Genomic DNA, 23,013 nt, shown 5'->3' with positions numbered 1-23,013 from the left:
AGCATTCATGCTCTCTCCTATGATTGAAAAAAAAAAGAAAAGAAACAAATTAAAATTTAGCAAAGAATGAGAATTTATCTAAGGAAAAGTAAAGCAACAAAGGAATAATGGAGGAATGGAAGGGCTCCTTAAGGTCAAAGCTGGGCCATCTCTGACTGCCAGTCTGTGTGAATGTTATTGGGTAGAGAGGTCAGCCTGGGTTTCCCAGACCAGTGACTTCTTAGCCTTAGTGTTGCTGAGGGCAGCATCTGCACAGGGAAGATAAAGAAATGGGGGAAAAGTGGTAAAATACAGGAGACGGTGAGGGTCTGAGTTTGTAATCTAGAACCAAACTATTTGTATTAATTTCTGTCTCTCACTGTTCCTCCTTGATGTGGGATTCCCCTCTGTATGCTATGCTCTGAATACTATTGGTTAGTAAAGGACTGCTTTGAGCCTATAGCAGAATAGGGCAGAAAGAGTTAGGCAGGGAAAACTAAAGTGAATGCTGGGAGAAAGAAGGGCGGAGTCAGAGAGAAGCCATGTAGCTCCACCGGAGACAGATGCTGCAACTTTAGCTGGTAAGCCACAGCCACGTGGTGATGCACAGATCAGTGGAGATTAGTATGCAATAGTTAGCCACTAAGAAGCTAGAGCTAATGGGCCAAGCAGTTAATACAGTTTCTGTGTGGTTTTTCCGGAAGTCTGGGTGGCCAGGAAATGCACAAGGGGCCTCCTTACTACACTTCCTCCTACCATGGTGAGCATGAGCAGATAGCTCACCTCTCGGTGCTCAGTTTTCTTGTCTGTAAAGAGGGGTCATGTGGTATGGGTGGGAACAGGGCCGTCAGATGAATGAATGGCAGAGAGCAGTGCACGGTGCATTGTGAGCTCGTAGTATCTGCTGCAGTAGAAAGAAGGCTCATGGCACAAGAGCTGGGACCTTGTCAGACACGAGCTCTTCCTGATGTTTCATAGAGGACCCACTTCTACCCTTAGATGTCTGTTCTGACTTAGCCTGTGTGCTAAACACAGTTAGCTCTCCATTTTCAAGATACATCTGTTTGTGGCATAGAACACTTTTGGAAGACCTTGGCCATGAAAGAGTCGTGAGATTGTATCTCCTCATTCCTAAGACCCAGAGAAGAGTCTTCCATGTGCAGGGGAATTAACCAGCCTAGGTTTTTTTGTTTTGTTGTGGTTTGAGGGTGGGGTTGTTTGGGGGTTTTGGTTGCTATGGGAAGGTGTTTTTGTTTTGTTTTGTGTTGTTTTGAGATACTCTGACTTAGGCTGCTGAACTCTCTGTGCATCCCAGATGAGTCAGGCTCACACAGCCACCTTCCATCAGTCTCCTGAGTGCTGGGATTTTGCACTACCCCTGCTTTAACTGCAGTTCTTCTTAGGTATTTGTTTTTAAAGTATCATTCATTATTAACAGATTTTAAAATTTTTGAAGTTGATTTTAAGCAGGCTGAATGATTAAGCCTCCTTGCCTGAGTAAGCATATACACTAGAAAAAATATATAGTTAAAGATGTATATGAAAGAGCATACAGCTAAATAATGTATACAAAAATATAAAACTAAATTATGTATGCCAAAAATATGTAACTAAATGATGTATATCAAAAAACTCAAAGGAAATAAATTCCATGTTCTTAACTTTGTATGTTGAGAGCTAGTTCATCCATCTATACCGGTGGACCGCTAAGGTGGGTCATTAAGGTGGGCCTCCTCTAAGGTGACCCTCCTCTAAGGTGGGCCTCTAAGGGTGCTACAGTCTTCTCTTGATTGTTGTGGGATGGGAGGCAGCAGGGCCAGTGATTCCCAAGTCCACAAAGCTGGGTCCTCTCTCTAGGGAACTGCTCTTCCAACCCTCTTACAGAGCTCTGATGATTGGGTTTCAGGATGTAGGGGAGGAACCAGCGCGCATTGTGGGGAGGATTGTCATGGTGGAGGGGCAGTGTGGAGGTGAGCAGAGGGCACACAAGATGGGGATGAAGGAAATTTGAGGGCTTTGAGGGGAGCAGGGAGGTGTGGGGCTTTACTCTTCTCCCTTCTGAGGGCTTTGAGGGGAGCAGGGAGGTGTGGGGCTTCACTCTTCTCCCCTCTTTCAGCAGCTGCTGTCCTGAAGAAAGGTAGAGCGCAGATCTGAAGTCTTGATCAGCATAGTAAGGTGTTTTCCTTCTAGCCTCTCACCACCTCCTCCTGCCCTGATCCCACTCTGTCACACACACTGGGCTCCCTGGGTGGGCTGCTGCATCAAGGACTTCTGCACTGTTGTGACAATGCTGCTAGGCACACTTAAGGGAGGGAGGGTGTGTCTGGGCTCACAGCTCCACTGTGTTTCAGACTGGGGCAGAGTCGCTCAGGCCATGGCATCAGGAGCCTGTGGCAACAGCTGTTCAGATCACATCAGATCAGAAAGCAGAGACAAGGAGGAGCCAGAGGAAGACAAGAGATGCCAAAGCCTTGCTCTGGGGGCCTGGTTTGCCTGCTAGGCCCCATCTCTGAAAGGCTCCATGCCTCTCAGAGCAGTACCACCTGTGGACTTAGTGTCCCAAACACTCGGGGGCTATGAGAGAATCTCAGATTCCACTCATCATATTGCAGAGTGCAGAGAGGAGGAGTATTTCAGAAGTGTGCCAAGAGCATGAAGTAACTTCCTTCACCGTTCTGCTCTCTCCACTTCTCTATGTCTCCCCAGGCCTGTGAGATAGGAAATCCATGCGAAGAAGGCGAAGGTCCCTTTCTTCTGTCCTTGGTACCTCCCTTCTTCCCCTCAGGTGGAAGGTGTGGGGTGGGGTGTGTGTGTGCATGTATGTTTCTACATATGTACAAGTATGTGTCTTGTGTGGACATTGGAAGCAGTGGTAGAGACAACGTCTAGAAGGTGAAGATGGATGTTGTATACCAGAGGTGCAAGGTGATGAAGAGGAAGATAACAATCTCACCATTAATCTAAAACAGTCTGTAGTCCAAAGACCTACTTTTTATTTTTGGTACACACAAACCTTAGGCTTTAGATTCAGATTGAAAAGATCAGAAAGACAGATTTGGACTGGGTAGGTGGAGAATAGCGGAGATAGTCTGGCGGGAGGGGACAGGTTAGTAGCATCCAGGGCAAGAGCCCCAGCTGTGAGCCAGTTCAGGAGAGCAACAGTTTGACCTCATGGTTTGTTTAGGAATCTGTAGAACATGGATCAGTTCCTCGTCCTCTCTAACGATTCACAGTGTTTCCAACAACATTTTAATATTCTCCCCACATCTCGGATTATTGATTCAGCTACCTTCTTGCCGTTCTGAAGCCATCTCCCCTTCAGTGTAGCGCATTTATACCCAACATGCTCTTTTCTGATTCCTCAACTGGTAGACAAAGTGTTGATTATGGACAAACATGCAATCTCTTCACATATGGAGAAATTAATTTTTCCCAGAAAAGTTACCATCTGCTGGGAGGGGACCATTGCTGTGCACACGTGAGTGAGGACAGATGCCTGCCAGACAGATTGTCCCTTTCAGCTTCCTAAAATATTAGTAGCACAACACTCACGCAGTCTGAGTATTATTGAATGTCCTCTCCCTCTGGCTGCTCTCACAGCTGAAACCTCGGGGAAATAACATAATCAAGTTCTCCTACTCAGAAATGGACATTTCCAAGCCTGTTTTAGGAAGTGTGTGATATCCAGACTGGCAGGTATGGAAAGAGCTGCTCTAGAGGATGGCTTAGAAAAACCAAGATATCGGTAGCAACTCAGTTCCTGTGTTTGAGATTCTAATCTTGTTTGGGATACACATCCTCGAGGGTTTGGCAGTTTGCTTAGCTCCAGAACGCCAAGGCAAATCCACGTGTAAGCTTGGACTTTGAAGCATGTGATAAAGAGTAGAGTCAGAGGAGGGCTACGGTCAGAGCCGCATCGCTGGACCAGAGTGTAGTAATAGGATGTTAAGCTCTTTGGGCTCTTTTCGGGGGGCACCACCCAGCTCCCAAATGAACCCCACACGGAGTCTTATTCTTAGTTATAAATGTCTGGTCGTAGCTTGCCTTGTTTCTTGCCAGATTCCCTTAACTTATATTATCCCATCTACCTTTTGTCTCTGGGCTTTTCCCATTCTCTTACTTCTGTACATTTTACTCTTATTCTTTGGACTGCTTTGTAGCTGTGTGATTGGCCCCTGGTGTTCTCCTCTTTCTCGGGATACTTCTCCTCCAAAACCCTCTATATATACCCTCTCTGCCTGCCAGCCCTGCCTATCCCTTTTCCTGCCTTGCTGTTTGCTGCTCAGCTATTTATTAGACCATCAGGTGTCCTAGACAGGCAGAGTGTCACAGCGTGACAGAGTTAAACAAATGCAACACAAACAGAGTAACACACCTTAACATAGTAGTCCCAACACCAGAGATATGTAGAAATATGGGGATTTCCAGCTCACCCCCAAAAGGAAGGTGTCCAGTTCCACGTGCCATCAGTCCCAGGGAGCATGAGGTGATCAAGCCTGCTTCTGAGATGTACTCTTCCCCATGCCCATCCCTAGCATCTTGTAAGTGTTTTTAGGGCCTATACAGGTATATGTGTGTGTGTATATGTGTGTGTGTGTGTGTGTGTGTGTGTGTGTGTATGTACAGGTGGCGGGTAGGGAGTTGGCTCGGTTGCTAAGAACAGGTACTTTTCTTTCAGAGGGCCTGAGTTCCATTCCCAGCATCATGACAAGTGGTTTACAACTGCCCATAGTGTAACCCTTGCTCCAGAAAAATTCCCAGCATCATGACAAGCGGCTTACAACTGCCCATAGTGTAACCCTTGCTCCAGAAAAATTCCCAGCATCATGACAAGCGGCTTACAACTGCCCGTAGTGTAACCCTTGCTTCAGAAACTGCAACGCCTTCATCTAAGTTCCGTAAGCACTGGCGCTCACATGTACACAAGTCCACCTGCAACCACATATACCCGTAATTAAATCTTTAAAGAAAGAACCACCCCATGACGAGCATGGTTCCCTGTATGGCACAGAGTGTTGCTCATACACATTTTAAATCCCAGCATCCAATAGTAGGGTCATGTGAGGAAGAGCACTGCAGAGTGAGCCGGAGGCTATAGAGCCCTGGAATCTGGATGTTGGCGTCCCACGAAGGGCGCGTTACACCCTGCTAGTCCCTCAGCCTGTTTGGGCCTGAGACCTCCTCACTTGTAAAATGAAGCAGTTGGGCTGGATGGGCCTTGCTATGCTTCCTAGACGTTAGTGAGCATAGTAGTGACTGTGGTGTCTTGTAAAGTTGCGCATCCTGACTCAGTAGGTATGGGTTCGGGCCTGGGGTTCATTTTTCTATTAGGGTGTTCCTAACATTGTTGATACTTGCTGGTCCACAGCCACTCAACAGTTAGTTCTGCGGATCCCTGTGCACAGACGTCTGCTAAACTAGATGGCTCTATGGCACTGTAGGAAAGACAGGGGCCTTTTACCGTGTGCCTCCCAAGGAATCAACAATCCCCATTCTTCATAATTATCTCTGTCACACACCCTTTAATGTCTAGTTATGCATAACAGTTTCACATGCATTCCAGAAAGCTTACCAGACTTGGCAATTTAAGTCAGAGAAATAGAGAGAGAGAGTAATAAATATGGAGTTATGATATATGCCCATTCTGACATTGGGTGCATTAAAATAAAACAGGCATGTGTTCAGATGGGCCTTAGAATATTTGTACTCGTACATCTTTTGTTCCTTTTAATCTCTAGGAAACTCAAAAGTTTGCCCTATGTTTTTGACAATAAAAACAAGATTTTGGTTTCTCTTCCCTGTGAGAGCTGGGAGGGAAGAAGTCAGTTTCTGAACTGCTTTTCTTGTTGATTGATTGATTCTAGCCTGACTGACTTCAAAAGAAATATCTCATCAGCCCAGAAATTCTGGTCCCGCGAATGTGCAGGAGCTTTGGCTTGGCTCAGTGTCACAACCCTGAGTGTGTCCTCACAGGTTCATAAACTGTTCTCCCAGCTTCCTGTCTGGGCTCTGCCGCATCAGTCACCCGCACGCTGCTCTTGTGAAGCAGTGTGGGGAGAGCTGGACATGGCTGTCTCTGAGTCATAGGGTAGTGAGCAATACAGAGGGGGAAAGCAGTGAGCCCAAAGCATCATGGTCATTAACTCACGGAGGGAGACTAACTGTGCACACTTGTCTGCCGACCTAGCCTAAGCACTCGGTCTCCTTGATGGAGGGAGGATCAAAGGAGCAGCAGTTACTGGCATTGCCTCCTGGCAACAGAGCTGATGTACTCCTGAGGGCCAGGCAGGCAAGCTGCTGGACACGTCGTTCTGGTACCCATGGTGATAGCCGGTTTATTATACCATATCACTGGTTAGCAGAGTGATGGCTAGGATGGCATCTCCATTGACCTAACTCAGCAAGAGATGAATTATCATATATCAAAAAAAATGCTCATATGCACTTTTGAGGGTATCGCAACCAAATATTGATTAGTAGTGAAATCAGAGACCCTTTGTTTAAACCTCCCTATTCCTGTGATCACATACCATATTTAGTCATGTTCATGTGCACACAGGAACACAGCCATACAGAGAAAACTTATGTGTCATGCCCTCAGCATGCAAGCATGCATCTGTGGAAGGCGTCACTGTGACATCTGATACGCTGGTTTGGAACTTGGAGAAACCTTTGGTAAGCTACATCAGCTCACCTTTCCGACTGTGGTTGTCCTACCCGCGGAGCGATTCTAGCATGGCTCCCGTACAGTACTGTGCACAGGCCCAGGTGCGCAGGGTGAAACTGTCTAGTAAGGTGTCTGGAATTGCAAGGCCTCAGAATCGATCATTGTCAGCAACCGTAAGAATCCTGGTGTATGTGACAGCCCCTGAAATCGTGTGTCAGAAAAAAGAAAATAAGAGACTCCACATTTGTGATTTTCCACCGCTTTGTATGCAAGTCTTTATGCAGGAGGTTGTGTCTGGGTTAATAAAATGTCACCCTGTTTATTAGGAATAAAGCTGCCATGGGGACAAAGCCGCCATTAATTAGGCTCAGCCTCAGCTTTCATCCTGTGTTGTCACACACAGCTGTTGCTTTCTGTGTGTGTGTGCGTGTGTGTGTGTATGCATGTGTGTGCATGTGTGCATGTGTGTGTGTGAGTGTGTATGCATGTGTGTGCATGTGTGTGCATGTGCGTGCGTGTGCGTGCGTGTGCATGCACGCGTGTGTGAAGAGAGAGAGAATTAAAAAAAACAATACAATGGAAGACAGCCTACTCATATTAAAAAAGGTACAGAACCATGAGGGTTGTTGAATTGGAAAGCTAAACTTTTAAAAAGCTGGGAAGGGCAATTCTGTATATTTTGCACTAATGTCTCTTACTAGATCACTGAACATACAGAGTTATGCAGGCAGGATTGAGGAAACTGCACCTCTGGCTTCCCCCTTAGTTAAAGGAGAATGGAGGAGTGGACCTGGACTATGGTCGCAAGAAATAAGGATGCTCTCCACCTGCTGCCAGGGAGGAAAGACAAGGGGAGAAAAACGAGGCTGAAACCTACCAACTACATTACAAGAGTATAATGCCTGCAGACCAAGGGCATGAGACAGACTAGTGGACATTCAAGACACTCAAATGAACTGTGGGGGCTAACTCTGAGAAAGAGGCCCCAGGAAGGCGTCACCTCAGAAGCCCGCCCTCATGCCATCTGACACAGTGTTACTGCTTCTAATGCAAATACAGGGTCATTCACCTTGGTGTGGACACAACAGCGATTCAGTTATTCTTCCCCAGATTGATTGTACACTTGAATCACCTGCAACAGTATTAAAATGCAGATTCTATGGGTCGGAACCCCTAGGTATTGCTGAAGCTGCCAGTTCAAAGACTGTATTTTGAGTGGTAAGCATCTAACCTACTTTTTCTGCAAGCATCCCTTTCTCTGTTGTCTCCTCCTTACCCCCACATACTCACTGCCTGTTGATCTTTCTGTCACTCTCTGCTAGCCCTCCAGTTCTTTCCTGCTTTCTGGATTGGGCTGCATGGTGTTTCATTGTAATCACTGTTTGGTTTCCGGCTCAAGTCTTTGCTTCTCCCCACTTTCCTCTTCCAGTCCCCCCCCCCACCTCTGCTGGCAGCAGGACAGAGGACATCTATACCGCTATGCTAATCGGTCTCCTGCTCACAGGAGCCCCTCAGCAGCAGACCACTAATCCCCTCTTCTGTGTTACTGCCAGCTGCTCCCTTTATCACATTGTGAATCTAGGTGTTTTCCCTGGACTCACATTTGGGGAGCTTGTTCACCAGTTCAGGTAGTGTTTGGGGAGCCGGCGGAATGTTTAAGAGATGGCGCCTGACTGGTAGGAACAGGATACTGGGGACAGGCCTTTGAGGCTTTAGCTGGTGTGAACAGCAACTCTTGCCCATGTTCTTCCATAAACAGAGCAACCACCCTACCCCGCTATGATGAACTGAAATCCTTGTGAAACCATGGGCCAAGTAAATGTTTCTTTCCTTTGCTGGGTAGCCCTTACAGTCTTCTCTTCAAACTTCAAATCCTTCCTTCTCCTTACTCTAGTGAACTGGTATTCTGACTTTTGACACCCCACTGTGTCATGGTCTCTCAGCAAGCATTCTGTCAGTGAAGTCATTCCCAACTCCTGCACTTACTGTCACAGCCACTCCTGGGTGCCCCTGACCCTTTGGTTTCTTCAGTGAGCATCTCAGCTATTCTACCTGGTAGATAGCTCCATGGAGTTTGCTTGGCTCTGCCTACTCTATCTATCTATCTATCTATCTATCTATCTATCTATCTATCTATCTATCTATCTATCTATCGATATATCTATATCTATATATCTGTTCAGATTTCCTGCCTGGCTTTATTCAGCTAAACCATTGGCCAAATAGCTTTATTCATCAACCAATAAAAGCATCACATGTACAAAAGGACATCTCACATCGAAGTTAGTCTGTTTTGATCAATATCAAAACCCCAGGTACCATAGTGACAGGTATATGGAGATGCTTAAAATATTTGAATAATTATTGAGGTGGGGTTAGATTAGAACAGAATTAGGAAAAAGCATGTGTTGACATATGTATTTCAAAACCTCTCGTCCTTTGTGAATAGATAGGCTAAGGAAGGCCCTGGCTTTGGGACTTGTTTGAACTTAATGCTGCATTTAGTAAAAACTGTTTGCCTACCAGGCCCTTTAAAGATAAGAAGAAAAAAAATGACCCAACAGTAAATTCCATTCAAAGCTTTCTGTCCTTTGTATGTTTGGCCTACTATCTCAGGCTTCTTATTAACTCTTACATCTTAAATTAACCAGTTTCTATTTTGTGTATTACCACGAGGCTGTGGCTTACCAGGTAAAGTTCCGGGGTGTCCTTCTTCAGCAGCTGCATGGTTTCTCATTGACGCCACCTACTCTCTCTATATATCTCCTCCAGCCTGGCTATATTCTGCCCTGCCATTGGCCGATGCAGCTTTATTCATTAGCCAGTAAAAGCAACACTTATACAGAAGGACCTCCCACATCACATCTCATTAAAGGATCTCAGGAAGGCTGGTAGTTGAAGTGGAGATTTAGTCAATCTCATCGTTCTGGACTTGGGAGCTGTCTTAGGGTTTCAGTTGCTGTGAAGAGACACCATGACCACAGCAAATCTTATAAAGGAAAACATTTAATTTAATGTCTTACAGTTTGAGAGACTTAGTCCATTACCATGGCAGGACATGGCGGCGTGCAGGCAGACATGGTTTTGGAGAGGGAGCTGGGAGTTCCATATCTTGCAAGCAACAGGAAGTGATTGATCTTATTGGGTGTGACTTGAACATATATAGGAGACCTCAAAACCTGCCTCCACAGTGACATACTTCCTCCCAGACCACACCTACTCCAACAAGGCCACACCTCCTAATAATGTCACTCCCTTTGAGGGCCATTTTCTTTCAGACCACCACAGTAGTATTGCTCCTCTCTCTCTTGGGACACTTACACAGAGATGCAACTGATTAGCATTTAGTGATTCTGGCCTGGCCTCTGACTCCTGTGTCCTCCCGTCCTCCAAACAACTGTCTGGCTCTAAGATGGTGATGACCCAGTCATAAAATGCAAGACTTTGCATTAAGAATCTGCGCTTCTTAAGGACAAGAAGTTAGGCGTTTAGTCCACTAAAGGTGAAGGAGAGGCACTGATGTGTATAGAAGTTGTAGCCACATTTATTTTTAGTGTGTGCCAAAGAGCTTGGCATTTCGTTCCATCCTTACCATGCACTAACTCATTATCTCTCAGGGTATTAAGGAAGATTTACTGCATCAGGAAACACAGGATGTCGCAGGTGAGACCATTAACCTCACAGCTGACTAAGACTCTAATCGGGGCTTAGTGAATACAGCTTCTCTCTCTCTGTCTGCTTCCTCACAGAGGGCCCCACTCACACTGCCATCTCTATGTAAGACGGACATTAGGGTAGAAGTCCTGTTGTGTTTTAATAAGTATGTACTCATTTTAGACCAACAGTTCTCAACTTGGGGTGATTTTGCCTCATGTGGGGCATTTGTCCAAACTCGACACATTTTGGATTGTCATATATTGGGGTAAAAGTTACTAGCCCCTCTCCCCCTCCACCAGTCTATCAGCTGTAATGATAGCAGGGCATGAATTGAGAAGTCCTATTGAGCATAAGCCTTACACTGGTGTGTACAGCTTATCTCTTCACTAGACTCTAACAAAGGAAGAGAGCATTGAGAACAATGAGGCAGGCCATGGACAAAAACGGGGTGAGATTACAGCACATTGTCAGATCATTTCGCTAGCAAGAATTGCCAGTCTTTATGAGCACACTTGGTTTCCAGCTTAATGGCAAGGGTTTTTATAAGATCCTCCTTTCTTATATTAGTTGTCCAGCTTCTTTAAGGAACAGTTTGAGGATTAGGATGAGGACTCAGTGGGTAAAGGGCCTGCCCTGCAAGCATGAGATCCCCAGGCCCACGGAAAAGCTGTGTTCAGCAGTGCACATCTGTAAGCACAGCACTGGAAGGTGGAGACAGGTAGATCCCAGGGAACTGCGAGCCAGCCAGTCTGGCAGAAATAAGTCCACACTTTCTCTATGTTCTTTGTTGGTTTCCATGTGGCTTTCTCATACCCACATCATTTGGTCCCCTTATCCTCTCCCTCCTTGCTCACCTCCTCCCTGAGTAAGCCTTCCCATCCCCAGCATTCTCCTTGTGTGCAGTCATTTCACCTGTATGCTACCACCTTCCCTCAAGGCAGCACTTAACCACTGCCCCTCTTTGGTTTCTAGAGGTACATCAAACTAGACAGGCCAACCAAAAGGTCAGGGCTAGGATCTACATATGAGAAAGAACACGCAGTATTTCTCTGGGCTTCCGTTATCTCAGAACGATTTTTCCAGTTTCATATATTTAACGGAAATGTTCATAATTTTATCTTCTTTATAGACGAATTAAATCCTGTTGTGAGTATACCACATTTTTATTATCCATCCATCAGCTGGTGGACGTCTAGACCGATCCCATTTCCTACCTATTGTGCCTAGAGCATCCGTGAACATGGAGCGTGTCTCTAGGCTGTAAAGCCCTGGGAGGGTGGGAGTGGTCATGTGGTGGGCCTGTTTTCTGTTTCTGGGGGACCCAGGCTGATCTCCAGCATGGCTGTGCTAGTTTATACTCCCATCAGCAGTGTACAAACCCCTTTCTTCACATCCATGCCAGCATGGCTGCATTTATATCCTTGATGGTGGTCATTCTGACTGGGAGGAGATGAAATCTTGAAGTGGTTTTCATATATGATCTCCTGATGACTAGGAATATGGAGCTCATCATAAACATTTCCCAGTCATTTGTATTGCTTCATTGAGAAATCTCTGTTTAGCTCCATAGCCTGTTTTTTAAATTTGGGCCAATTTTTGTTTCGGAGTTCGGTTATTTGTGTTTTTTACATAGATACTGATACTGATTTTGATCCTTTATCAGACATATAGCTGGAAAAATATTCCATTCTGTGGGTTGCCTTTGCTTTTCAGTTTCGTGAAATCCACTTGTCAAAAGTTGGTCTTATTTCCTGCGTTACTAGAGTTCCTACATTTTCCTCCAGTGGTTTTGGAGTATTGTGTCTTGTATTGAGATCTTTGTTCTCTTTGGAGTTGAATTTTGTGTAACAGGACATATAAGGATCCAGCTTCTTTTCTTTCTTTCTTTCTTTCTTTCTTTCTTTCTTTCTTTCTTTCTTTCTTTCTTTCTTTCTTTCTTTTTTTAACAACATGTTGATATCCAGGTTTCCCTACACCATTGTTGAAGATACTGACTTTTCTCAGGTACATATTTTTGGGGACTGTTGTCAAAAACTAGGTGACTGTAATTGTGTGGACTTACATGCGAGTCCTCTATTCTTTCCCATGATCTATGTGTCTGCTTTTGCGCCAGTATCATTCCCTTTTGATTATTGTGTCTCTGTAGTATTGCTCAATTGGATGTGCTGTCTCCTGCAGTGCTCTTTTTGTTCAGGATTGCTTTAGCTATCATTGGACTTCAGTGCTTCCATATAAATTAAATATTTTTATATATCTGTGAAGAATGTTCATGCAATTTTGATGAAGATTTCATTGAAATTGGTAGGTTGCTTTTGGTAGGGTGGCTGCTTTCACAATGTTTTTTTCTTCTGATCCATAGTAAGTATGTGAGGTCTTTCCATTTTCTAGTGTCTTCCTCAGTTTTACCTTCAGTGTCAAAGTTTTCATCATAGAAGTCGTTGCTTCCTTGGTTATATTGATTTCAACTTCTTTTATTTTTTATTTTCTTGGTAGCTATTATGAATGGAGTAGTTTTCTTAATTTCTTTTTCGGTATTTTTACCATTGGAATATAAAAAGGCTACTAGTTGTTGTACATTGATTTTTCTACTTCCATTTTGCTAGAAGTGTTTATCAGCTTTATGAGGGTTTTTTCCCATGGAGTCTTTAAGGTCTCTTATGTGTGGATTCATATCATCTGTAAGTATGGATACTTTTACTTACTTTTCTATTTACATGGCATTATTTGTGTATTGTTCTGCTAGGACTTCAAGAACTGATAGGGTCCCTCTAACTGATGAGTTACATTTATTTGTATATGTAGGAGAATATTCACTGCATTCCTGTAATGAAGCCCATTTGATCGATCGGTATTTGTCAGTGTTTTATTAGGAGTTTTTACATCTATGTTCATCAGGGAGATTGTCTGGAGTTTTCTCCCTTGTTGTGTCTTTATCTGGGTTTTGGTGTCCTAGAAAGAGTTTGGAAGCACTCTTTCTTTTCATGTTCTGAATAGTAATGCACTTAGTTCTTCTTTGACGTTCTGGTAGAATTCTGCTGTGACTCCATATAGTCCTTGGTCATTTTTTAGTTAGGAGACTTCATATCACTGCTTCAATCCTATTGTTGGCTATAGGTCTGTTTAAATTATTTCATCTTGGTTTAATTTTGATAAATCATCTGCATCTAAAAATTCAATTGTTTCAAATTTTCCAATTTAGGGTAATATAGGTTTTTATAGACATCCTTACGGTTTCTGAATTTCATTGAGTTGTATAGTGATGTCTCCCTTTTCATCTCTAATTTTATTGCTTTTAGATATTTTCAGTTAATTTGACTGTCAATCTTCTATCTTTTTAAAGAACTAACTTTAATTTTGATTCTTTGTATTGTTTTTGTTTGTTTTTATTTTATTAATTTCTACCCTGATTTTATTATTTCATTTGCTGCTTTGGGCTTGGGCTATTCTTGTTTTTCCAAGGCCTTAAGGTACCTCATTTAGTTATTTGAGATCTCAAAATTTTTTATGTAGACACTTAGTACTGTAAATGTACTTAGAACTGTCTCCATTGTACCCCAGAGATTTTGGTATTCAACTTCTAGAGATTTTTTTAAAATTTTTCCTTCTTGAATTCTTCAGTGACCCATTCATTATCTAAGAGTGTGTTGTTTGGTGTCCATGAGTTTGTATGTCTCCTGTAGTTTGGTGCCCATGAGTTTGTATGTCTCCTGTAGTTTCTCTTCCTGTTGATGTCTTGCTTTATTCTATGTTGGGGAGATAGAATGCAGGGTGTTGTTTCAATTTTCCTATAATTGTTAAGTATTGAAGCCAGAGGTGATGGTGCATGTCTTTAATCTCAGCACTTGGTCAGGCCTATCTGAGTTTGAGGCCAGCCTAGTCTACAGAGCAAGTTCTAGGACAGCCAGGATTGTTACACAGAGAACCGCTGTCTTGGAAAACAAACAAACAAAGGATGGCCTGTTTTGAAGGACGTTGCATTCGCTGCTGAGCAAGTGTGAATCCTTCACTGTGTGAGTGGAATGTCTTGCATGTGTCATCTTTGGGCCACCCTTCTGTGCCTTACTTCATCAGAGAGAGCAGGGTATTAAATTCCCTCACAATTACTGGGTTGGGGTTAATCTGTGGCTTTACATGTCTTCATGTTTGTTTCATGAAATTGAGTGTACCTGCTTTGGAGCGTATCTCTCATGAGACCTGGACATCTGGAATTAGATTATTGGTTGTGTCTTCTATAGTGTGTTTTCAGTCCCCGGGGCCAGAATCTGTGAAGTAGACAGTTGGCTAGATGACCTGAGGGGGCTGAGGTGAGCAGGCACCTGGCTAGGGAGGGAGGGTCTGTTCATGCCAGTGTGGTAAGTCAGCAAGGAAGCTCCCTGTACCGTCTGTTCACGCCAGTGTGGTAAGTCAGCAAGGAAGCTCCCTGTACTGTCTGTTCATGCCAGTGTGATAAGTCAGCAGGGGAAGCTCCCTGTACCGTCTGTCCCATGCCAGTGTAGTAAGTCAGCAAGGAAACTCCCTGTACCGTCTCCACTTTGTACGAGTAGCATTCCTAAGATTTTCTTTCTGATGCTGTCTTCAGAGCTTGAGATTCCACCTCCTTTAAAAATGATGGGCTTTCTGGCTTGTGTGGGGACCTCTCAGAACAGTATCACTGCGTTGTGGCCCTAAGTAGTCCTGGGTTGGGAGTTTCCTCAGCAGATGACTGAGAGGAGTTCCTGTGGCCTTGCATCACTGCAAACAGAAGCAGTGGGGTGTGAGGCTACCCGCTCTTGCCTCTCCTGCTGAGTAACTGTCTCTCACCTTCAACTGCCCTTTTATCTTGGTGCACACATCCAAGGGCTTTAGACCCCATGGCCAGGGGTCTTTGAAGTAGGGTAGGGTGGCAAGCTCTGACCTGAGCAGCTCACATAGGACCATAACTCTTATGTGAGCACCACTGTTTCTCTTCCCTCCCTAAGCTATGGTCCTGCTGGTCCCCATGAAGTCTCACCTGGGCATCTCTTCGCCCTCTCTGACGTTGGTTTTCTTATAATTTCTTTCTAAGAATAGTTCCTTCTTTCCCCCTTTAAGCTTATTAAAACAGGGACAAATTAAAAGCACAGAAGAGGCACTTCTCTACCTTAGTGCTCGTCTTCCAAGCAGTTTCCAGCAGCTCGCGTCTCTCCCTCACTCTCCCGTGACTCACCACCATACAGCGCCACTTACCAAGTCTGCTTAAGAACCATCCTATAAAACAGAATTCTAGACTGGAGTTGAAATTTCTCAAGTTTGAATCACACCTCCTCCTGCAGAAAGGGATCTTTATAAGTGATAAAATCTTACTTTTAAACATAAGACGCTGTGTTAAAATACAGTGTATTTCAAGTTGAGGGAATAAAATACCATGGCTAGATCTATGCCAGCAATTAGCACATGGTTCTCTGCCCTTTCATTTCCCATGTGCGTTTTCTCTCTCTCTCTCTCTCTCTCTCTCTCTCTCTCTCTCTCTCTCTCTCTCTCTCACGCACACACACACACAACTCACTTAGCTATTTTTGTCTGAATCTGTGGTACCTTAGCCCATCTCCCAGGTCTGTGTTTATGACAATGATAAATTACGCCTATCGTGGGAGTCTGTGAGGTAGAGGAGGAAGGAGGCAATGAATCAAGAAAGGCATTGACATAATTAAATACCACATGTGTCTGATGTATCGTTTCTATTTGCTTATATATACAGTGGTATGTGCAGTGTACATGTATCTTATATATGGGGTACTATATAAGACTATTTTTTAAAAAACATTTAGATTGATTTATTTTATAAGTGTTTTGTCTGCATGTATATACATGTACCACATGCGTATCAGGTTCCTATGTCGGTCATAAAAGTCTATCTGATTCTCTGGAGCTGAAGCCATGGGCAGCTGAGTCACTAATCCACTGTGTTGGTGCTCGAAACTGAACTCAGGTCTTCTGCAAGAGGAACAAGTGCTCATAACCACAAATCCATCTCTCCTGTCTGAGACTCTGGCTATTTTAAGAACACACTTTAACTTCTGCCTTTAGGACTCCTTTCTACTTATATTAAAATGCTACAGTTTAAAGAGTTATTGATCAATTCCTTCCTTTACTGCATAATACTCAGTAAGTAAAAGAGAAGGTAATAATGTTATGCTTCATTTTTACAGTCTTAGTCCAATATGAAATATTTTCCTCTTTTTCCTTTCTAGAACAAACTGAGTCCTCCGATTTCAACAGTGGAACAAACTTTGGCGCTGGGGAGAGGTAAGTTTGGGGTATTTATTCATCCACATTATCATCTCTAATATTGATCAGTTGACTAGTTGCTTCTAGTGTAACTCTGAATGCAGACATCAGTTCTTCATTTGGGGACCGCAGCTCCAGCCAGTGTGAGATAGCCCATCTTAAGTGCCACACATCACAAGTGCTCAGCCACAGAGACTGCTGATGCTAGTCTGTTTGTGTTGCTCTAATCCACCCCTGAGAGAAACAGGGAGAAAGGTCTGTTATGGACCACAGTTGAATCAGAAGCATCATCATTTGGGGCCACTGGTGAGACCAACTGAAGGGTGTGGTGTCCATGCTGCTCTCTCCTCGCAGCCAGGAAGCCAGAGGGGAAGGGCATAAGGACAAACTCCACCTACCAGGGGCATCCCCAGTATCCTGTTTCTTCTCTCACCTCTCGAAGGGCCCATTCAGCAGTGAATCCATCACTAGTTAATCCACTGATGGAATCAGCCCTTTAATCAAATCCCCTCTCAAAAGCTCCACCAACTGTTGACCGAGCCATCAACACGTGGGGTGTTTCCTATCCAAAGACAAGGGACCAAGACACAGCAGGCACAGTTTCTACACCATGATGCTTCCCTTTGATCAGCGCCAGACTCAACATCTGACTCTGCTCTTTGAGACCTCTGTGGCCACGGCCAGTGCTACCCCATCTCAGTCTCTTTCTTCATCGTGAGATGGCAGTGCTAACTGGTGGGAGGGTGGAGAGAGTGCACACAGCTCCCTCCACTGCATCATGAGGCTGTGGTGACTGACACAGAAATCCCCGGGTGACCTGGACTGGGCCAGCCTGTTAACAGAATCTAATCCAGAGTCAAATCCGTGAGTCTGAGCAAATGCCAAGTCAACACAAAGATTTTCTATATTTGATTTTAGCAATTAGATTACTACAAGATGATCACTTTTTAAAATGAATCCTGGACTTTGAAGTGTCATGTCCACCCATTTGAAAGATTTAGAAACCTCCAGTGTTCTGGCCTGCCTGACCTGGTCCCATTACACACCATTATCCAGTTCCTCTGTGCTCACAAGGGAAAGGGTCCATCCGGTGGGGTTTTCCCAGCCTCTCATAGAAAGAACTTGGTCAAAATAAACCACTGTCTTTTAATTAAATTTTTTCTTACACTCGTTGAGAAATTCTGAGTTAAGTCTTTGCTGTTTGGAGAAGGGGGTCATTGTAGTTTGAGACCTGAGTCATTCCCAGTGTAGCTACAGATCCTAGAAACAGTTGCTTTTTGTTAGCTAACTGAGGTTAAGAATCTGTGCATTAAGGGCTTTGATTATCCGCACTCCACAAATGCCTTCCTCTGATCTCCCGACATTTGACAAGAGTCTTGATTCAGGGATTAAATACTTTCTCTAAAGCACTCTGCTTCCACTAGAGCAACTTGCCTTGCACATTTAGTGGTGACCTGGAGTGCAGAACACTTTCCAGTCAGGAACATTGAGATTTAACGGGGAAACCATGCATTTGGAATAGGCATCAGATGCATCTGTAGTGCTCTCAGCCCCACCCCCACTGTCTGCAGAGCGCTGGTTGCTCCTTTTGTGCCTGTGGCCTCACTCTTAAGCTTTTTACAACAGAAATGTGTTTCTGTTTGTCTTTGGTTTTCTTTGTGAATTAATGTGAGTTTGCAGCTTGCTCTCTGTTGTACCAAACTCCTGTCCCTAGTTGTCTGATAATCTCTATTTATGTGTCCCAAGCAGCTCTGCGAATGACTGGGCATACAGTGAAACTGCCTCCCCCACCTTCTCCCTCCTCTTCTGCTTGTAGCTGATTGCTTCTCCTGGAATCAATACTCCAATTAATGGCATCCCTGTTGACCCAGTTACTCAAGCCAGAAATCTCTGCCCTGGCATGGCCTCCTCCCCATTCAGTCCCCCAGATTCTGGATTTAAGATAATACTGCAGAAGTTCCAGAAGCAGGACTGGTGATTACTTGGTCACATATTTATGTCACTAATCGTCATTGCAAGTGTCTTTCTGACCTTCGTCTCCTCTGCTGCCGCCAGTCAGTGCTTTGCTTGTGGCCTTGCCATGTGCACAGTTCCAGTCTGATGGCTTCTGTAGCTCTTTTCCGAGAGACTCCCTCACTGAGGACTGCCCGTGATCCCCACAGAGGGACTCCTGTGCCTGTGTAGCCTGCAGATCCCATCCAGACGCCTGGCTGGGGAGCCGGTCCTGGGCACCCCTCCAGCATGCCTTACCCTGCTCCCATGGGCCTGGATTTCTTCAAGTGTTCCAGAATGCCATGCCTCTTAAGACAAGCACGTCATTCTCTGCACACTGTTCTGACTTCTGAGAATGCTCTGGCCCCTTCTTTCCTCATTAATTCTAGAACAACCTTCAAGACCCACCTCAATTTCCATCTGCTCAAGGACTTCTCCCTGGTTCTCTGGGTCCCGCAGGATCCATACAGTTATTGGCTGTGTCTCTAACACACTCTGTTGCAGATATCGTCTGTATATGACCTTCCTAGGGATCTTGAGCTTGAAGGCAAGGCTTAAAGCTATCTTGGTACCTACAGCATCTAATAGCTGTCTGGAGCATTCAGATTTCTTTGGATGAAAGCATCTCCGAGACTGATTTAAAAACATATTCATGAGAAGAGATTGACCTCAAGCTGTTCTTTCCCTGACTTCATATAAGCACTGTTTGTTGTCAACAATATAGCTTTGTTTTCTCTTTGCTTTTTGTGTCTGTTGTAAGGAAGTACCATCAGAACCTATCCAAGGTCTCTTTCTCTCTTTTGCTGGTATCAGTGCTAAAGTTTTGGCTGAATCCTTTCTGAACTTGTAATCAGGTACCTTTTCAACCTTGGAAGTGTTCAGCCAGTCTTTACCACCTCCATTGATGCTGGCCACTTGATGACGTAATTTGGGCATAAACATTGAAATTACCCCAACTTACTTATAGGCTTCTATCACGCCCATGTTTTGGATGTGTGCTTCCCACGTTCACATGTATCTCCTGTTCCCTGAGCTCTGTTAGACAGAATCGGTCCTTCCCTGGCAAGTGTCGGCTCTCAGTCCAGAACAAAATTGTGTTTTGTGAGAAGCCACAGCTAACACAACGATGAGTTGAACATTTGAGGAGCCAGGGAGAAATAATGGGATTCATTTTCAATTCATACTGTTGTAGGCAGGAGCCCCGACCTTCTGAAGTGACTCCGTTTCAGAGGTTACTGCGGGCTCCACAGAACTCCAGCCACTGCGTCCACTGCTTGGCTTGGAGGGCGACAGCAGAGCTGAGGGAATGATGGCTCTTGCCATCCTTTCTCTGAATTTTGGCCTCTTGGCTCAGAAACACGAGGTGAATTTCAGCCTACGCTGCTAGCTTTACTTTTGAAAGCAGTTCATTTTAATAGCAACCTGCCTGTACCTTGAAAAGCATCCAAAAGCAGCAAGAAAGGTTTGGCTAGTAGTCTAGATCAGTAAATTAACTATCACTGGGCTAGCAGTCAACAGAATACTTTGCAGTCTGTCTCATTAATCTTTTATTTCTGCCTCATCCCCCATATTTATTATGTTCTAAATCACAGAAAAAAATGACTATTCGCTTGCAGATGATTGGAGAAAAAATAAAATTTCTTGGTTTGCACATTACCACTATTGCCAAGTTGGTTGGTAGTCACCTTCCAGTCTCTCCTAAGCAAGTATTATAAACCCCGCTGTGGTGCAAAACATCCACAAACACAGGGGAATTACAGTTACTTCTCAGATGCTCACAAGATGGAGTCAGCAAGAGTTTGCCACCCTTCTCTCCTCCATCCTTTTGTCTCTTTCTCATCTTTCCTTTTTGAAATATCAGCTATGTTAAGAGAAAAGAGGAATGATGGAATGATGGTGTTTGTTTGGGGGCAGTGGGAGGCTGCTTGATGCATGCTGCGGGTACATACACTCTGTCAGTGGGGCAAGCCTGGCCTTGCTCACTGGGTGCACTGAACTCGAAGATACTCGAAGATACCCGGAGAGCGTGGGTCAGGCTAGGTATTGATTCCTCTTACGTCAGTGTTTCCCCAGAGCGTAGGTGTATTTATTCATAAAGCCGAGATGATGTCAGACAGGAGTTACAGCAGTGTAAAAACCGTGCTGCAGGAAAGCTTTACTAAGATTCAGCAATCAATGTGCTGGTGCCGGGGGGGGGGGGGGGGCTGCAACGTGACGTGACCTCGGGACTCAGGAGGAGCATGCTGCTGCACTTCCGCGTGTGAAATGAGAAGCACAGCGCATGTCAGCCTCCACCCCTGTCTCCTGAGCATCTTTGCGTATAGACCTTAATGGAATGTGACGAAAAGTGAACCCTGCATTGCCCAATGGGTCGCTCAGAACCACAAGCTGCCCGAGCAGCTGTGGCCGTGTACTCTACTGACACCCAGTCTGTAACTCAAGCAAAGGCCTTGTTACCTGCCTCACAGTGTAGGGGGCTCCAGGGTTCCCCTGGGCAGGAGGTACTCTTCGTCAATGTGCTCTCTCGATATACTTTTGAGTGTTGGTGATTTGTTAAAACGTATGGATGGTTCTGTGTGTGGCTAGGCCATATACATCTTATGTAACTGTGGTGGTTTGAATGAGATGTCCCTCCTATCCACAGGCTCTGAATGCTTGGTCTCCAGTTGGTGACACTGTTTGAGGGGTCTTCCCAGGTATGACCCTGCAACATTTTGAGTTTGTTCTCTCTGCTTCCTTTTGTGGTTTGAGATGTGAGCCCTCAGCCCCTGCTCTTGTTATCATGCTTCTGCCACCGTGATGGTGACTGACCCCTACCCCTCTCTCTTCTGTAATAAAGGTTGCCTTGGTCGTGGTGTCTGTCATGGAAAAGGAACCAACACAGCACTCCTAAAAGTTTTTCCTAAAAGTATTTATCAAATGAAAACTTGCTGTTTGGCTTTTGAATTTATTTTTAGAAGCTACATGTCAAATTTTCCCTGTGTCCTGAACTGGTTGTTTTTCTATTGGCTGGAAAATGCAGCTAGTGTCCAGAGCATCATTACATAGAATTCCAGACACTAGTTTTCTCTGAACTCTTTAACCTTTGCAGAGTAGAGCTGGGTGGGAGTCAGATGACGTAGACACTGCCTTCTCTGCTTCTGGCCCTGTGTGACCTAAGGCAAGTGCCTGGATTCTCTGGGACTAAGATTCTTCATAGGCGCTGGTTGCTGTTTTAGAGACCGGTGAGTGGCAGCTTGTGAGACTGGGAAGCACTGCGTCTTGATTTCCACAGTCTTCCGTGCTCCCACTCCCTTAGAAGCTGCACCAGGGAGACACATCTTGGGTATGCAGACTCACACCCTGAAAGCAGCCACGTGTCCTGCAGGGCTGGAGCTTTAGTCCGTTGCCTGAGGTTTGAGTGCAGTCTGAGTTCCTGCGTCATGAGTCTCAGCACATGACAGTAGCTGAGCTCTGCGTGTCACGTGGACTTTGCTGGGCCCCGGCTTTGTACACTGATAACCGCAAAGCTTGGGAGTGTTCTAGAACTGTTCACCCAGGCTCTGGGAGCACTCTCTAATGTATGAATGGACATCTCCCTGCTGAACAAAAGCAGATTCTCAGGACTGACTCTGGAGGTCTCTGGCTGATGTATCTATGTCAGCGGGAAGGCCAGGGGTGACCCATGTGGAGATGAAAGGGTACGGTCTTAGGAATCTCACCATCATGTTGAGGGCTGTTTCCTGTAGAGCTTTAGCCAGGTCTTTGTGACATTTGTCAACACAACCTACTTTCTTTAATTCTGGTTATTTGCCCCTCCTTAAAAATTAACTCTAAACTTCTCTAAGGGGTCAGCTAAGAGGTCATTCTCCTCAGCCTTGTGCTTGGCTCAATTCGAGGGCCCCTTCACTCCTTAGCCCCTTTTTACCCCATCGATCAGTCCAGGAAACAGTGGGGGGACGTATGTCACATCAAAAGAGCCATTTCTAACACACCCCAATTTCTAATGTACTGTGACATTGAACTCAGACTGCTGGGGTGAAGCGTGGTTTCTAATATGTTGATGTGTCACATAACTGGAGAAGAGCCCTCCTCCCCTGTGTGCCTCAGTTGCCTCGGCAGGCGACAAAGAAGTCGTTCTAATGGTGTCCTTTGCCCAGCAGCCGATGCAGGGATGGATGAGCAGTGCCTACCCGATTCCGATGCATCCAAGACCTCTCGCCTTGGAGCACTCTCAGCCTTGATATGAGTATACTTAGAGGAAGTTCTCACTCTGAAGAGTTAGGTCTTAGGATAGTGGCGTAGGATTTGGATGGAGAGTGTTGGGGCTGCAGGCAGAGCGTGGACAGCCCGGGGGAATCCTGCCCAGATCTGGAGTTGGCCATGAAGGTTTCACCCCTCCCTTCTGTGTTTGCTTTCTATTCCTAGTTCCCAGCTCTGCCTTGCAACCAGACAGCCTTCTCTTCATGTTCACTAGGCTTATGGTCCAGCTC

General features: G+C 45.0%; 1 protein-coding gene across 3 annotated transcripts in view; it reads left to right on the top strand.

Annotated features, from left to right (window-relative positions):
* Positions 1 to 23,013, top strand: part of Pag1 (phosphoprotein membrane anchor with glycosphingolipid microdomains 1) — a 159,254-nt gene that overhangs the window by 49,914 nt on the left and 86,327 nt on the right. For all 3 annotated transcript variants that reach the window (XR_003378244.1, XM_026786694.1, XM_005361806.2), the window contains exon 2: positions 16,513 to 16,567. The gene's annotated coding sequence lies outside the window, so the exon portion shown is untranslated. The remainder of the gene's footprint in view (positions 1 to 16,512; positions 16,568 to 23,013) is intronic.

This window comes from Microtus ochrogaster, linkage group LG5 (assembly GCF_000317375.1).
Source record: "Microtus ochrogaster isolate Prairie Vole_2 linkage group LG5, MicOch1.0, whole genome shotgun sequence".
Lineage (NCBI taxonomy): Eukaryota > Metazoa > Chordata > Mammalia > Rodentia > Cricetidae > Microtus > Microtus ochrogaster.
The sequence above is the reverse complement of the archived record's forward strand: the minus strand, read 5'-3'. Positions and strand labels throughout refer to the sequence as shown.